The 17,377-nt window shown below is 35.9% G+C and overlaps 1 protein-coding gene across 8 annotated transcripts in view; it reads right to left on the bottom strand.

Annotated features, from left to right (window-relative positions):
* The window catches only part of SOX6 (SRY-box transcription factor 6), a 381,731-nt gene that overhangs the window by 43,726 nt on the left and 320,628 nt on the right, over positions 1-17,377 (bottom strand). The gene's annotated exons all lie outside the window — the stretch shown is intronic.

The raw sequence follows: 17,377 nt of genomic DNA, 5'->3' as shown, positions 1-17,377 counted from the left end.
ATCAATTATCAAATAGCAATAAATGCACTTTTCCTACTCTACATGTGGGTAGTAGTTATAAAGGTTTAAAAGCAAATATTTCAAATACTCTACTTGCAAGTATTTTTACAATTAAAGAACTAAAGTTCAGGGAAAATCTGAATCCGAGTTCTGTGCATTTTATTACAGCAATCTTTGAACTTGAATAGTGCTGTATATTGTAAGTATAGACTCCAGTAGCTCCATTAGGGTAAATCCTCCAGAGCTTTGGAAGAAGTAGAGTTATCTAGCCCAGATCCTCTGAAGGAGTCACTGGGGTTACCTACTACCTTTTGTTTATCTCTATAAGCAATGCAGGCCTCTAGACATGGCTGCTCCATCCCATTTTCAGGAAGACATCTGTATTTTAAATTGTTGATGCAAAAGACACTTGGGCTTAAATGTTCATATTTAGAATTAGAAATGCAATCAAGGCAGTTAACAAAATCCCACCAAATGCTACTGTTTTCAAGTATATGCCTTGCCTTGTGCTGGATGTAAATATATAATTACATACCGTGCATATATAGATTAAGTAGGCTTTTTCTGTATTTATCAAGCTGATTTTTTTTTTTTTATTTTGTAGCATTTTAAGTATACTTTTTAAAGGTTGCATTTTATGATTGCTGCTTATATATTACTTGTTCGTACTCAAGCCTTTTTTGTTATCTTTAGAGGGAAAAGAAACATATCACTAAAGAATAAGGATGGGTGACAATGGAACAATGATAATAACATCATTATGCAGTGTTTTGCCTCTTGTACCCCCATCACTGCCATGTTTTTCTCTGATAATTTCAGCCTCAGGGAAATGTGCTGCTTACTGTTTATGTCAGGAAGGCAAGATTACTGTTTGCATGATTACAATATCAAGTATGATGTACGTAATGCCTGTGATAATATAGATGTACCCCTCAACTAGCTCTTGTCTTTAATCTTCATTCAATGGGAAAACAAAACAAAACAAAACAAAACACAGTGAGTTGCAAATTGTTGCAGCCTTGTATAGGCCTTAATCTTGTAAGGTACTGAGTACATTCACTCCAGTCCAACAGAGGCCTTGAGGACATGGATAGTCACTATTTAACTCCAGGGGAATACTTATGTGCTTATATTAAGAACAGACTAACACACTTCACTGAATCAGGGCCAAAGTGTGTAGTTATCATATGTTTACACTGAATCTGAGAATAAAAATTAAACAACTTCTTTCCAGGTTGAAAAAGATGCTTTCTCCTTCTTATTGATCACTCTTTTTTCCCTTTGAAGCAGGTAGGTTGAAGGTCTTCTGGTATGAAAAAGAATTATTCTTCTTTAGGAATAAGACAATAGAAAGCCAAGAACACAGTCCTGTAAGGATTTATGCAAGTGGACAAGACCTTGCATTAACAATGTCCTAGCTGAAGGCAAAAGAACAACTCCCTATCAGTGAAATTGCTATATTTATTTACTTATCTTTCTAATACAATCAGAACTAAGTTGCTCATAATTTATGTTTTTAAAATTTGTACTCAAGGAAAAAGCAGCCCAAACTGGATTTATGAACACTATAAATTCATCAAAACAAACAAACAAAAAAAGCAACTGATAAAGTAGGATAAAGGTTCCATTTGCTACATCTGACGTGCAAATGCAGGCAAATACGTACTTCCTGGAAACTGGGAGAGATTTACATCTCTTGGAAGGAGTAAGTCTTCCATGCAGGAAGTACAAATCAAAATAATGCAAGAGAGTGAGTACTTCAAAAGGGTAATTGAAGGTTATGCATTGTTTTCATGGAGAATCCAGGAACCCTTACACCTGAAACCATCTTAAATGCAAAATGAATACCTACGGGCTGAAAAAAATTATGTGGTTTTACTGCTGCAATATACAAAGACAAAACTGCTAGTCATCTATCGCTAATGCTACTGGCAAAAACCCATTCTCTAGCTTTTCGTTTAAAGTAGAATGATTTTATAAACCTTGTTTTGTTTTTATCATGAAAAGCTTGTTTCAAATTTCCCACATAAGATATCCATTAAAGTACTCTTCAGCTCAATGCAACAATGACAGTTTAGAAAATGCTTTTATACCTTAACAACCAATCTTGAATGGGAGTTTCAAAAGTAGTGGTTTCACCCACAGAGCATATTAGCCACTCATATCCACTTAAGACCTACTTTTGACCTCATTTTCAGCATAAGCATAGACTGGGTCCTACTACATCTCTCTGCATTTAAAATGAATTTTTCTCTCTTTTCCCCTATCCTCATTCATCTGCTCTAGATGACATATAGGGAAAAGCTCATGCAATTCACTGAAGGAACATTCCAGCTCCTCATTCAGTGGAAGATTTTTGCTGCTCTGTGGACCAACACAATCTGTAAGAGGGAATTTCCTGTCTCATACCTTCCTTACTCATTTGTATACTTGTATACTTTATAACTGTCATCGTATTTTCTAGCTGTGTCTTACAGGAAAGAGAATAATAATGTCCTGGGGAAGCAATCAGCATTTTGGAGCTTTTTACTATTATATATGTAGACAATCGTAATACCTACCACTGAGCATTAGTAGTACCCAAATCATTTTAAAAAGGAGGTTGGTAACGGTATCTCCAGGCACACAGAGGGGAAATTATTATCTTCTGGTTACCCAGAAAGTCAATGATTAAGCTGAGAACTGAACCCAGAACTTCTGAACATTAGACAGTCCGCTGGCTGTTATGCCACACTGCCTCTGCCGTAAATCCGTTTGATGGATTTTTCAGTCATGGAACATTAAAGACTCTGCTCTTGTCTAATGAATATGTTTAAAGAAAACAGTACAAACAAAAGCAAATGTAACACTTAAATTATCTGAGATGTACTGCTTTGATGTCACACTTAGATAAAGGATTTCCTACTGGAGACCTATGTACACTTATACACACTGAAAAATATTTTAGCCAGTACCACTAGCTGGCATGCTGGTATCTATTTATGTCTGAAAAGGGAACATAATCAGTTTTAGTTGGTTAAGTCCAATCTGAGCCAACTTTTATATTTTGACCAAAAGCTTGGCAGTGTAGTAGCAGTGGCAAGTAGCAGAAAATTGCTTACAGTGTTATTTGCCAGATTACTTGAACAATTTACATTGGGTTTTCAAGAGAGTTTGAAGTATTAAAAACTTAAGATTTGGAAAAGCCTTGAACCATGGATTTTTGTTCCTAGTTGCAATAAGATGCACAGGAGAGGGTTATGATATAGGATGACTGACTAAACGAAGCATTTTTTTAATATAAACCACCTGAAACATTTAGGAGCAGTTCAGTTTGAACTGTTAAGATTTTTTTTTTTAATTGAAGATTTGGAGAGTCAATTGATTTAGATTAAATGCTCAACCTTTCACATCTACTTGTTTAAGATTCATGTTGACATTGTACTAAATATGGCCATACAGTTTATATTCCAGATAAATTGATCTGACTACAAGCCTTACTCTTTAGTATGATTCTTACTCCAAGATAAATCAATATTTAATATCTCCTGCAACAGCCCCAGTAGATAATTTTAAACCTTTTCTCCATCCCATTAAGTTACCTTTAAAAATTCTTTATACAAGGCTTCACAGATGACTTCTGAAAAACTAGTTTATGAAAAGCAGTCTGAAATTCATTAATTCAGATGGAAAGGGTTTTTTAATCTTGCTGCATTGTGCTGATCTCTAAATCCATCTCTGTTTAGCTAATTCTCCTGCTCAGCTAATTTGAAGAATAAATAAATACTTCCTGTAAATCTGTAACACAGATTTTAAATATAAAGAAAAATACCCTTCCACTGCTTGCTATATGGGACAAGATATTTCTAGGGTGTGAACTCTGCAAAAACAGGCTTACCGAAGCTCTCACTGACTCCCTAAGAGGATGGATACTCTGCACCATCAGGTACCAACCTCCACCCAGCTCCAACCCTGTTGCCACAGCAGCTAAAAGCAGCAGTGATAAGCAGGAGTATGTTGGACTCAGGCATCGGTCACATCCCAGGCTCCATTTTGAACACTAAAATCTACTCTCTGCTCCCTCTCCCCTCCCCACCCTCCAATCTGGTGGAGCGGCTAAGGAGGAAAAACATCTCTTCCCCCTCCCTCAAACCTCTCCTATGGCTAAGGGCCCCAGTGGGATAGGAGTCTTTGATATCAGAAGAATGCAAACAGCAAGGCTCAGGTTTGCTGCTTCTTAGGGTTTAGAAACAGAGACATAAGAGGAATTTCAAATGAACATATATTGGGAGAACTGAAAGGGATGATGCCAAAAGGAAGGAAAGAACTATATACTCTGGAGCTATCTGGTTGTATATCCACCATTCAAACTATAGGATCTTCATATTCCTATCTGTGCTCTCCCTTACTCTTATTTCCTACCCTGCATTACATTCAAAGTGCAGTTTCACGGATGCTGTATGCAGCAGTGAAGCTCTGTCCCATCCCTCACCCTCCAACCTACTGGTTCCCAACACAAACAGTCCACAATCTTTTAAATCTTCGGAATCAGCTGTTCATGGTGTCATGCTGAAAACTCAGTGAAATGTTTTATAAAAGGGGAGGGGGGACTTTTTGTTTTCAAAGCCATGTTTGCCGCTTTTACAGCAGAGTTGCTCAAATAGTTATGTCCTTGAGGGGACAGTGAGCTGCAGCCCAGGTTGCAGAGAACCTCTTTGCACTGGAGGGGCAGCCTGTGGAACCTAGATAGCACTTGCCTTTCAAATCTATTAAAGATCTTCATCGCAGGAACTATAGCTGCTTTGGTTTGATTCAAAGCACAGCCTAAAAGGGTCTGATCCTAAATGAGTTCTTTGATCACTAACAAAATAGAAACATTAAAGAAAAAAATTACATGACCAATTCACTTATAATGCAGTTTTCAATTTTATCTCTATTCCTTTGCTACCTCCAAGCAATCAAAAAGTGATAAATCATGTATTTTGCTCATGGAAAATGTTCAGTGTTTAGCTTAGTTGTGAACTCAAATCCAAGGAAGATTTAGCAACAAGAATGCAGTTGTATAGAGAACATACCCACTACATAGCAAAAATAAGTGAAATAATATTCACTTTTCACTAAGATGTTAGTGGGAATTCTACTGTGAAAGTTGTGTGCTATTCTATTAATTAATTAAGATGTGACACACACCAGCAATATGAGGATGTTGTTTTCAGGAGACGCTACAAGAGTCCCAGCAAAAGCACAGTATGGGTAAGCAGCAGGGAAGAGCAGCAGCAGGGACAAAAGCAAAGGAGACCCAAGCTAGCAGATCATTGTGAACACTGCAAGAAAGTTCCCCTTTCCCTCATGATAAGGGAACGATAGAGACTTCCACAACCTAAACCACAGTCTATACTACGTTAGGAGCATTCCTAGTACCACAGGAGTGGAATTGCAGAACAGTTGAAGGATGAATAAGTAATGTGGATCCTGATTCAGTGAGGCATATGTGCTGAAATCCACCCTCAACATAGCAAATGCTTTACATTAGGAGAACTTAAATGGGGTCACAAACAGGAAATTGGGTGCTTTTTTTTCCCCATTATAACTGCATTCTTTATGTCCTCATAACACATATTCCCAGGTAGCAACAGTAACATGGCATGGATGGAGATAAAGGGAAATCACTTGATAAACCAAGCAAGTAGTACACTTCATCTCCTTCCCTTATAGGATAACTCACACATCCACTAAAAATTTCCCATACTGCAGTTCACTACTTTTGCCTGTGCATGGTACCGAGTATATACTGATAAACTACAGATGTCTTTTGCACTGAATGGAATAGAAATCCTACATAGCAGACCATGCTATCTAGTGCAGAGGACTGAAAGGTATCCTGGTCTATATAAGGTCAGTTTATAAATGTGAATATTAACTCAGCCAATTCCTTGCAAAGAAAGAGAAAAATAAACCTTGGATGAAAGAGAGTGGGAGCAAAATTTGCAGGAAAATATATTTCTTGTATTTAAAAGTTTTAGGTTATTTCTGAAAGGAAACAAAGAGTTGGTGTACACTTCATCAATGAGACACTTGTCATGATATTGACGAATAAAACACAGGAGTTACGCAAAGGTCATGCAGGCAATCCCTTGATAAAAGGGAATCCCTTGGGAGGAAGAATGCAGCCATACAACCTAATCTTATTCATGAGTGTTCAAAGAGCTTGAGCAGCATCAGGCAAGGAACAGAATTCTGGCAAGGAGCTGGCAACTGAATATGTTTTGGCAACCTGCTGAACCCTTGACAGACCAAGAAGTTTTACAGTACATGATGTGTCAGTGACTCACTTTGTGTACAGTTCTAATGCACATCCTCCCGGTGATGGCTTCTATTCATACTGGCATCCGAAATATAGCAAAAAGTGTTCCTGTGCTTTAGAAATGGAAGGGAATAAGCACATAAAAGTAGGATGCACTAACCAAGAACCTGTATGTATATAAAAAGATAGTTCATCTGACTAGGAGCCATGTAATGAAATTGTCACTTAGCAATTGAACTCAAGGATGCAAAGAAAATGGCAGAGTGATAAGAATGCATCCATTGCCTGCTATCTGAAGAAGCCTTTGGCAAGATAACAGTGAAAGCATGCACCCAGCTACTGATCAACGTGGATCTGACATTAAACCACAAGTGTCCACTTCTCTTACTGGCTGTTTAACAAATTGCTTTGGAACGGGTGGAGGTGAAGAGGACACCTTTCCAAAACCTTGTCTCAATATTCTCCCTCAGTTAATGAATGTCAGCAAGTGGAAGAGAACAGAAATTTGATATGTTTTTCCAGCCTTTCTTATAGAAGCATTTGCATCTTGTTGGAGGCCACAGGCATAAAAGTGAAATACTGGGAAATTAATGTTGTCTGTAGATTTTCAGGATGTAAGCTGGGCAATTTCAGCTTGTGGGTTAGGCATAGTTTAGGTTTTAAGTAGTGTTATAACAGCTTACTATGACTTGAACGTGATTTTAGTACAAGTAATCTGATGTTGAATATCATTTATTGCCCTGTTACACATTTCCAATTGAGATAGACCTGTTTATGGAGTTAGTATTATGTGACTACAGATGGACAAGCTATGTGCAGTGAACAATTTATCCAGTAAATATAGTCTTTCTTATCTTTTCAAACTACCCTTGGAGGATCAGCAATTTCTATACATGTATGAGTAACGTGTCAGTGTTCCAACAATCTAACTTTTGAGTTATGCATGAACTATGCACTTAAATGCTCAGTATTTTGCTGCTTGTGATTTATGCTGTAGTTGGTCACCTAAGACAAATTATATTGTTTCCAATGCCTGACTCAGTGATAAGTATTGCAACATTGCCTTAAATTACCTGAAAAAAGCAATTGGGAATTCCCTCAGCCAAAAGACCCCCCAGGTTGTGGAAAGCCTTTACTTCTATCTATCAGCTCCTGCATCCACTAGCTTCAACACCACAGAAAAACTGATGAACCTGCCTCTGTCATACCATTGGTAGAAAAAAGATGGCAGTGGTAATGCGTAGCGTAGCAAGACCTGCAAGACCCCTAGATTAAATTGCTGCAGAGTTCACAGAGTTGCTGTAAAGATCTATAATTAGCATTGACACTGTATCAGGGGCTGGGAGAGCTCCCTGATACTGTGTTCCTCATTTGGTCAACATGGAGTTTGAAGTGGGTGCTGCATCAAAGCCTCTGCTTTTTTATGAACAGGGGATGAGCAATTTGGGCATAAACAGCAAATGCTTAATTGTGCACAAATGTCCATGTTCATATGCAAATAAACCCATAGAAATAAAAATCCGTTTGCATGAATATTTGTGAAAAGAAAACAAAGAAAGGAATAAGCATGGTCAAACTCCATTAATCAGATTTCAAACAAACATTTGCAAATACCATTTTGCACTATTTGCTCAAGTCTTTTCATGAGATAAAAGATGACAATTTTACCTGCTAGCATGCTTATTCTTTTGTTTGAAGCAAAACAGTTAAGCCAGCACAAAGTAGCATATAATCCCACAAACGGGCAGCTAAGTAAGTATCCTTCAACAACAGGGAATGTATTTCAATTTATCATACCTATTGATGCAGCCTGGGGATATTTGAGAAACAGGAGACATTTTTAATTTTAGAACGTAATGAAGTATCAGAGAAAGTAATCCAAATTTATCCTTGCTGTACTTAATCTACTGCAGCTCAGAGAGTTATACTGGCAATGCATTTGGTGTTGTGAATTTGCTTAGAGGAATACACAGAGCTTGGAAATAAATGGCAGTAACTTTTGTGGATGTCTCTGCTTGTATCTAAGTGTGAAATAATATGCAAATGTATTCTATAGTTTTCAGGACAATTGAAGAAGTGATATGATAGGATTGTGCAGCTGCCATCCTGACCCACAAGTTCAATCAATGAATATATTCCTGCCCTAGCAAATTTATGTTTGAACAATAATTTTCAACCTATCTTTATTGTTTTGTGGAGAAGACTAATAAAAACATGGAATACATTTCAGGATATTTCTGCAAAGTCTCCTGAGTAGCTTGGGAAATGTATTGTACATAAGAAGATACAATCATTATGCTGTTACAGTCATCACAAAAACACTATCCTTTATGGCAGAACATCATCCTTTGGGAAAAATTATCCTTGTTGGTTTGTGTAAATTTTTCAACATTCACCCTCGGGACCCATTTTAATCTAATTCTGTTCCTTTGGGATTTTCTCTTTCTCCAACATTTAAGGGAGAAGACCAAAACAGGGCAAAGCTTTTATTCTTTTCACAGGAAATACCCCATGCAAGTGAAAAAGCAGTGTATTTGGCTTTTTTTCTTGACCTGGAAAGGCAATAGAAGAAAGGGGCCAAATCCACTATTGTTATTATTATTATTATTATCATCATCATCATCATCGTTAATGAGGTCTAAAACCTGCAGCTAGGCAACCCCTTCAAGTAGCCCTGACAACAAAAATAAAAAAAAAATATGTGTTCAGCGACCATACAAGCATACTATTAAGAATAGGCAGTGGCAAAAACTCTATTAGCCAATATTCAAATGCAAAAATAGCTATTAATACCAAAACAGTGTGCTGGTTTCTTTCCTGAAAATAATATTTTATTGCCAAGTGCTCTTGTGATTGAATTGGAAGCATGAAAAACTTTAAAACTTCACCTAATATTGGAAGTTTCTTCACTGTATGGTGTGTGTATATATGTACACATACACACCTGTATATATATGTGTATATAGTTATTCAAATGATGACGTTTCATATAGGTTCTTTATGTTTAGCTGCATTTTCTTTTAGTTTCTTAAGTATGTACATCATTATTGGACTGGTCAAACTTTTTAAAAATTTATAGTCCTATAGTTTTTCCATGATTTATGCTTTGCAAAGTTTCCATATTTTTCACTTAATTAATTTTGATAATTTAATCAATAGACAAATAATTTAGATTTTATTTTAATCAGCCTCTGCATAATTTGAGGGACTAAGCATTTAACTGCACATCTAGTATATTGGAACAGAAATGCACAAACTACCAACTTTATTGAGACAATTTTGGAAAGTAAGGCAGTCGAGCAAAATGCTTAAAAACAAAGGTCTGCACAGCAAGTTCTTCCATAGGTGCAAAACTGGATCCTGCATAAGCAGGCACCAAAGCTAACTTATCTGTAAATTTAGATGACCTACATATGCCAGAGATTTTGCACTGTTTCTTTTTGTCTTTTCACTGTCAGTTCCACAGTTTCAGTGAACATGTATTTTTAATGTGTAAATTTCAAATACATTATTTGTATGTCTGTCTACATATAGCATACAAAGTAAATCTGAAAAAAAATTAGTAGGTATATTGGTAGGCATGAGTATGAATATTTAGGTGTAAATAGTAGTATTTGAGCAATAGCACGTGATCAATTAAAGGCTGAATCGTATGTTACATACAGACAGAAAGTTAATGTTTTGTGAGGAGCTTTAATATTTCTATCTCTTGAGTCTGAGGAACAGACTTGACAAGATTTCATACCCACAGTCTTCTGCACCTGGTTCCCATTATAAACCTGGCCTTGATAATGGAGCTATGTTCTTCTACAGAGGCTAATATTAGCAATGGTATTTTCTTCCCATAACTCTTATAATCTGAGTACCAGTGTTATGGGTGTATTTGACCCCTCTGTGCATGTGCAGTTACAACTTCCATCACCTTCCTCACTAAATACACAGAGATCAGATAAAACATTTCTTTAAGTATGGGTACAATTTCTAAGCCTGATTTTATTTCCAGTGATATCTACAAATGCTAGTGATATAGTACAGGCTTCAGGGTTTTATTGAAAGTCAGATTTTATTTTTTTTTCCCCTTGTTTGTTTATAATGGAAACATTTCTCTTTAAAAGATATGGTTGGAGATGCAGGATTAATTTCTTTTTTCCAAGATGCTCTGCTTTGAATTTAATTTCAAATTACATTTTAAAGTTCTAATTGTAAAGATAAATTCACTGCAACACTTCTTTGTGTCTGAGAGATATTAAAATCATTCAGCTATTCAAAGATGCATCTAATTCCTGACCAGACCTCAAAATAGAAAGAATAAAAGAAAGAAAACCACAAAAAGACAATGCTCGCTGTGCCCCACTGTTACCCTATAAATACACTGATTTAGAAAACAAATGCAAGCACACGTGACAATGAAATTCATACAAAAGCAAAAATCATCAACACCTTGAACTTTTTGAAAAAATAGCAGGGAATTCCCTGGAGTGATATGCTGCCTAGGAAGTCAGGTCATAACACACAAAATACACCCTGCAAAATATTGCTTGAAATCATTACTTTTCCTCCCTACCATTCATTGTTATAAACTTAAATTGAATTCATGCTTTATTTTATCCTGTCATGCAATTTCAAATATTGGAAGCAACAGCAGAAATAAACAGAATTTCTCCAGCTACAAAACTAAATATTTGAAGTCCAGCATGTTTTCCAGTTCTAATAAAAGGGGGCAGTATTACATCAGCTGAAATTCTGAATTGTCCAAATTATCGTAAAAAGTGTTAAAGAAGGATACAAAACTGCTGAATTTCACTGAAAATAGACTCTTACTGAATACGCAGACACAAATCTCCTTGTCTGCGTTGGGGTAAAATATTCAGAGCTTGTTCAGTGGGACTTAGGCTCCTGCATTGCAGCTACTTTAGAAAATTTTTACTTGAGTCACTATTTTTCTTTCAAAATTATTAAGGAAATATTACAGTTGATATAAAATGAAGGCACATTTTTCATGTAGCTAGGATAAGCCCTAAGCCTAAAAAGGAAATTGCAAAATTATTGCAGTTTTAAAAAATTTTGGAACAAGATTTTTTTTTTTTTTTTTAAATAAAGGTTTTCTAGAATAAAATACTAGTGCCCAAATACAGCTTTAGGAATTTAACTTTGAACACCCAATATATAAAAAAAAATAAAAATCATCGCTTACATATATTATGTACAGCCACAAGCAGATTACTAAATAGGCCAAATTCACAGTAAAGTATAAAGGACATTTGTTTTGTGAGAATTATGAGGACTGCTGGGATTTGTATTTGAAACTTTTCCATATTCTGGGGCATTTGGATAAGTGATTTATCTGTTATAAAATGATGGAACTGTAAAGAGGTTGTCTCTATGCAACACATTCTTCTACGTCTCAGAAACTCCCCAGGGAAAGGTTTGTCGACTGAGCAGAATGACGTATTCAGGAAAAACAGCTTCCCAGTTGCCGTGTCTCTTTGTGGAAATCAGATTCTTCATTAGACAGATGGAATACACTCCCACTGAGTTGAATAAATTGCCTATAATCTTGCAAGAAAGTGAGACAACACTAACAGTTCCTTAAGTAAATCAGTGTCTGTCTTTTTTCTCTCTATACAGCTCCAGATTTTCTATTATAGAATCTGAATATATATATTTAAACTTAAATTAAATTATACCTAAGTGTAAACTACATGGGGCAGTACCTTCCTTAAGTTGCAGTGAGAACAGAACTTGGTACAATGGCTACCTAGATGATACTGTAATAAAAGTAGTAACTTTGCAAAACTAGTCATTTGTTGTTGATATTGCTATTCATTTTTTGGCCTAATTATGAGGTATTTGCCCTTTAATTACAAGTAGAACTAAGATTTAACCAACAGAAATAAGGATCCAATTGAAAATGCTTGCAGTTTCTGTTATGTCTCCCAGCAGATTGAGATAGAAGCATTGACGTCTTATTTACTAGTTACAAATATTCTTCTATAAGAAAATAAAGAAAAAAAGAAAATACAAGAAGTTTTTCTTAAAAGATAAAAGCAAATGACAATAGATCAGTCCCCTCAAATCTAAACCACTTATTCATAAAGATTTTTATAAATCCACAAGGCCCTTATGACCAATTTATTCATGTTTGAAGTTTAAGGGTGGTCATGACTACTTTCAGTAAAAGGAGGAAAGGTAATTGAACGCAGGCTGCATTGGAAAATTATTTTCTTATGTGCTTTTTTTTTTTTAACGGATTTGAAAAATGTCTAATAACAAGGATGTTAATAACAAGGTGTTTCTCTTGGAGATTGTCTGAGAAATACCCTGCACTTGCAGAAAAGACAGTGTGACTCCTGCCTCTGCAGTTGTTCTGTCTATAATACTGAAAGTATGGGGAGAAAAAAGCTAGTAAAAAACTGGTGGCAACATAATCCAGTACTGCTTGCATTTAGAAAAAAGCAATGCAATGATGGAGTCATTACAGGGCTGTAGGCAGTCAAAAGGAGACTATGCATGACTGGTAACTTTTCCTACAAAGGCTTCCTGAAGTGTTTTTATCAGGCAAAGTTTGTACGCATGTGCAGTAGCTTCATATAAATGATGAAGCATAACAGCTCCAGAGGAGTTGTTACACTCTATTGTGTCAATAATCCACATATTTAACAGTCCCTAAATACAGCAGATCATAACACCTCCAAAGGGGTCGTTATGGCTTATCAAGTCAAATCCAAGTGTCTAAATATGGATTTGATCAATAGACTGTAACATCGCCAAGGGTAAATAATATATGTTTTTAAGAATGTACACATTTTGCATACAAACTGTGTTCTATATTAGGATAAATGATGTGGATTCAACTTGTAAAACTTTGATTTAGAAATAAGAAAGGAATAAAAGGCTCATTATAAGAGGTGCTAAAGTACCATAATTCCCAGGAAGTAGGCGATGACTCATGTCATTTATTTTGGGGTCTAATTCTGGTTTCCTACTGCAAATACACAGTTGCCTGAAAATCTACAAAAGAGTGGGAATGGAATATAAACATAAAAATGTTATATTAAATTCTGCTTCCTCTTACATCCCAATGAATATTCTTCATGGGTAAGTAAATGGGGAGGTGGGGGTGTACCCTTGGGTCCAGCAGATATGTTGTGATTATTAATTGTGTATATGTTTATCTTGAGTTCATATATTTTTCTCCAATGAAATGGACACATTTCTGCCTATATTTTTTCTACAAAGATTTTCTGAAGTGTTTTTGTCACTGTTTTCATGCTTTATGCATAAAAAAGATAGAATCTGGTCCTTTTAAAAATAATGTCAGTTATCTTACAAATTATATAGCATTTTCAGGTTCATTTACAGACTTAAATCAGGGAAAATCTTCAAGGCAATCATGCTACTTCAAAATACTAAAATAAATACAAGTACCTCTAGCAATGCAAATTTTGTTTAAGTACTCTGTTGAAGGTAAACATGGCTTGACTGGAAAAAAGTCATATCTTCTAAACAAAGCCAATTTTTGTATGATTTTACTTTTGCTTGTACCACATGGAAAGAGCTGTGTAGCCTATTTTCTGGATTTTCCCAATTCTCTCCCCTTTCCCAGTGTTTCTTTTACCCTATGAAACCACTGACACAGTTACTTCTTCCCTTTCCTCAGTCAGACTACCCCTGATCAGCACCAGGTGAAGCAGAAAAAGTCAACTCTGCTATAATGACTTTTTGCCTTGTGTGCACTGTACTGGTTTTGGCTCGAATAGAGTTAATTTTAGTTCGCATGGTACTGAGTTTTGGATTTGTGACCAAAACAGTGCTGATAACACAGGGATGTTTTAGCTATTGCTGAACAGTGCTTCTACAGCATCAAGGCCTTTTCTGTTTCTTATGCTAGCCTGCCAGTGAGGAGACTGGGGGTGCACAAGATGCTGGAAGGGGACACAGCCAGGCCAGCTGATGCAAACTGACCAAAGGGATATTCCACACTGTACAATGTCATGCTCAGCAATAAAAGCTGGGGGAAGGAGGAGAAAGGAGAAGTGTTTGGAATTTGGGCATTTGTCTTCCCAAATAACTGTTACACGTGCTGAAGCCCTGCTTTGCTGGAAACGGCTAAACATCTGCCTACCGAAGTAGTGAATTAATTCCTTATTTTGCTTTGCTTGTGCACACAGCTTTTGCTTTACTCACTAAACTGTCTCAACCCACAAGTTTTCTCACTTTTACCCTTCTGATTGTCTTCCCCATCCCACTGGAGGGGAGTGAGCGAGCAGCTGCATGATGCTTACCTGCATACCCTAACCCACAACTGTACACAAACTGAAATAACTCCATAATTGTAGACATCCATAGAATGGTATTATCTCAAAAGTACAGCCTAACCTTAATGCTTTAGCAAATGACAAAGTTGGACCGTGCCAGAGTGCTGCTGCATGTTCTTGTTCCGGTTTTTCTGATGAGTGAATCTCTGTGAGCACTTTTAAAGCTTTGTAGGAGATTTTTTTGAACAGCAGAATATGAACAGAGGCAATTTTCAATTCTGTGTCTCTAACCAAATACAAAGCTTTCTGAGATTTAAATGACACATTTTCAAAAAGGTCTGAGCCCAGGCTTTGAAGCTATGTACATAATTTTGTAAGCGCAATCATTTGCACAACAAACTATTACCAGCTATCTGAACTTGAAGACCAGTAACTGACCAGAACTCAATAGTTTCTTTTAAACCAGCTGCAGGCAATTAATTTGTCATCTTTTTTTCTGGTGCCGGCTTCTAGCTACTCATTTATACAAGTCTAATTACCTGAAGCCAATTTCTGAAAATTTGGTCCTGAAAACATAGGGTCCTGATTCTTCAAAAGGAACCAATCCAAAATTGGAACTATGTTATCAAAGCTTCACTGGGATTATGACAGAAACTATACACAATCTTCTTGGCATACAATTACTTCAAAATCATGTTTTTCTAATTGAAATGATCTATCATTCCTTTCCCCCTCCATTTTGATCATCCTGCTCATCATTTTTAGTGTAAAAGAAATATATCATAATGTAAAAATTGAAAGGCAGAGGGTAAAGGGAAAAAGAAGAGTATTCTAGAATTCTGTTTGTGCAAAGGATGCTTCTGGTTTTAATGTATTTTATACTTGCTATAAAATATAAATACATTCCCTTAGTATTCATGACTGACAATTCTTTTATTTTCTTTAGGATAGAGAGTAGGGATATATCATCATTTAAAATGACTGATTTATATCCCATTCTTTTCTAAACCCTACCTTTTCTTGCATCTACAGAGCAAGCATAACAGACTAGCATACCAAAGGTAAAACCAGAGTACATATTACAACTTTTTCCTGCCTTAATAGTTCACTCTATAGCACATGCTACGATAAATAAACCCAGCAGGATTATATAAGGGCACCGAGAGATTTAACAACAGATTTCCTTGCTGCTGTTTTATTCTTAGGCTTTAAAAGTTGCAAGTGCTACCATGAAAAGTCTCCCCATAAAAGATGGCATTTGAGAATGATGTTGTTTATATTTGTTAAAGAGTTCCAATTGACTCTGCTACATTTGCAAGTAAAAAAAATTTCTTTCCTCTGACTGCCTGATGTATGACCTCAATCTGGAAGCTGTACATCAATCTGTGTATTGCTAGTAACTGGCACAAAAAAGAAATTTCAGATTATTCACTGAAATATTTACTGACTCTGCTTTAAAGGGTGAAAGACGAAATAGAAACTTGTTACATCAAATACAAGACGTAAACATGGTACTGAAAATACTCAGGGAGCAGACCTGATAAGTAAGTGGATGCCATTTTTATACTTACTTTTCAAAGTCAGATCAAATGTTAAGAATTCTTTTAATAGCCCTTATAGTGTATTGGATATTTTTAAATGTCAAGCCACTGAAACTCATAAAATATATTTTAAAATAAGCATAATTTTATAAACTCTCAATACTGATCATAGGTGTGACATTTATTTTATTTTTATAACTTGGGCTTTAGTACCCTACCTCTTAGTTAAGACAAACACTGACTTTACAATTAAAGTGTTGTCTGAATATGGCCTGCTTGATCAGTTATTAATTTCTATATTTTTTCACAGTACCAATCTGTATTAAATGAGTTTTTCAATGCTGACATTTAAACTAACACTAGCAGAAATAAATATTTATTAGCCTCTGAATTTGAATTGTAGAAGTATTGTTAATCCTGCATGGCAACAATTTAACAAATCTTTTTAATAGACTCTGAGCCTTTCTCTTGTTTTGAGTACCGTAAAGAACATATCAAGCAAAAATATAAAATGTAGATTAAAAGGTAGGTATGAATCTTTGATGGGTCTGTTTACAACATTTCTTTGCCTTTCCATGCCTTGCTACAATCCACTTACTCACTGAGTATTCCCTTGTGGGTACAGAAAAGATCATACTATCATCAAATTCACAGTTTAAGATATAGTTAATATTCTGCTGAGTCTTATACTCAGCCTGGACTAAAAATTCCTGTTAGTCTTTGGAGTATAATACAACCTTGCCTCCCTTCCGCAAGATACAAAGAACCTACCTTCTAATATACAGATATATCACAGAATTTTCATTAATGAATTATAGGCATTGAAAGCCACCTGGGTTTTAATTTTTTTTTTTTTTTTTTTTTTTTTGGTGCATCAAATAGTCTGAAACACTAGTTGCTTTATAGGCTAATGAACATTTCAGTTTTCTTTTCATTCATTACTAAATTGCATCATAACTGTTCCTATATGCCAATGCCATAGTGATTACTGGGATAATATTTTCCCCTTCCTGGTTAACTGGAATAAGTATTGTGGTATATAACTGATTTTGTGTCAGTGGTGAAAAATAACTTGTGTGCTGTATTTTTTGCAGCATAAGCCACCTCTAGGGAAGCTAACAGAGGAGGATTCTTCATCAAAAGGCCTGCCGTACAGCTCAGCCAATTACCTGATTCAGTGTTCGCTGGCTCTGTTACACACACACAGACCTTCCCCTGGAGCAGATCTTGTAGATCTTGGAAAGGCCACAGTGCAGGACAACGACAGATATGAAGAACTTTCTAAGAGGCTTTTT

Source organism: Buteo buteo, chromosome 16, assembly GCF_964188355.1.
Source record: "Buteo buteo chromosome 16, bButBut1.hap1.1, whole genome shotgun sequence".
Lineage (NCBI taxonomy): Eukaryota > Metazoa > Chordata > Aves > Accipitriformes > Accipitridae > Buteo > Buteo buteo.
This window is presented reverse-complemented; position numbering and strand designations above follow the sequence as displayed.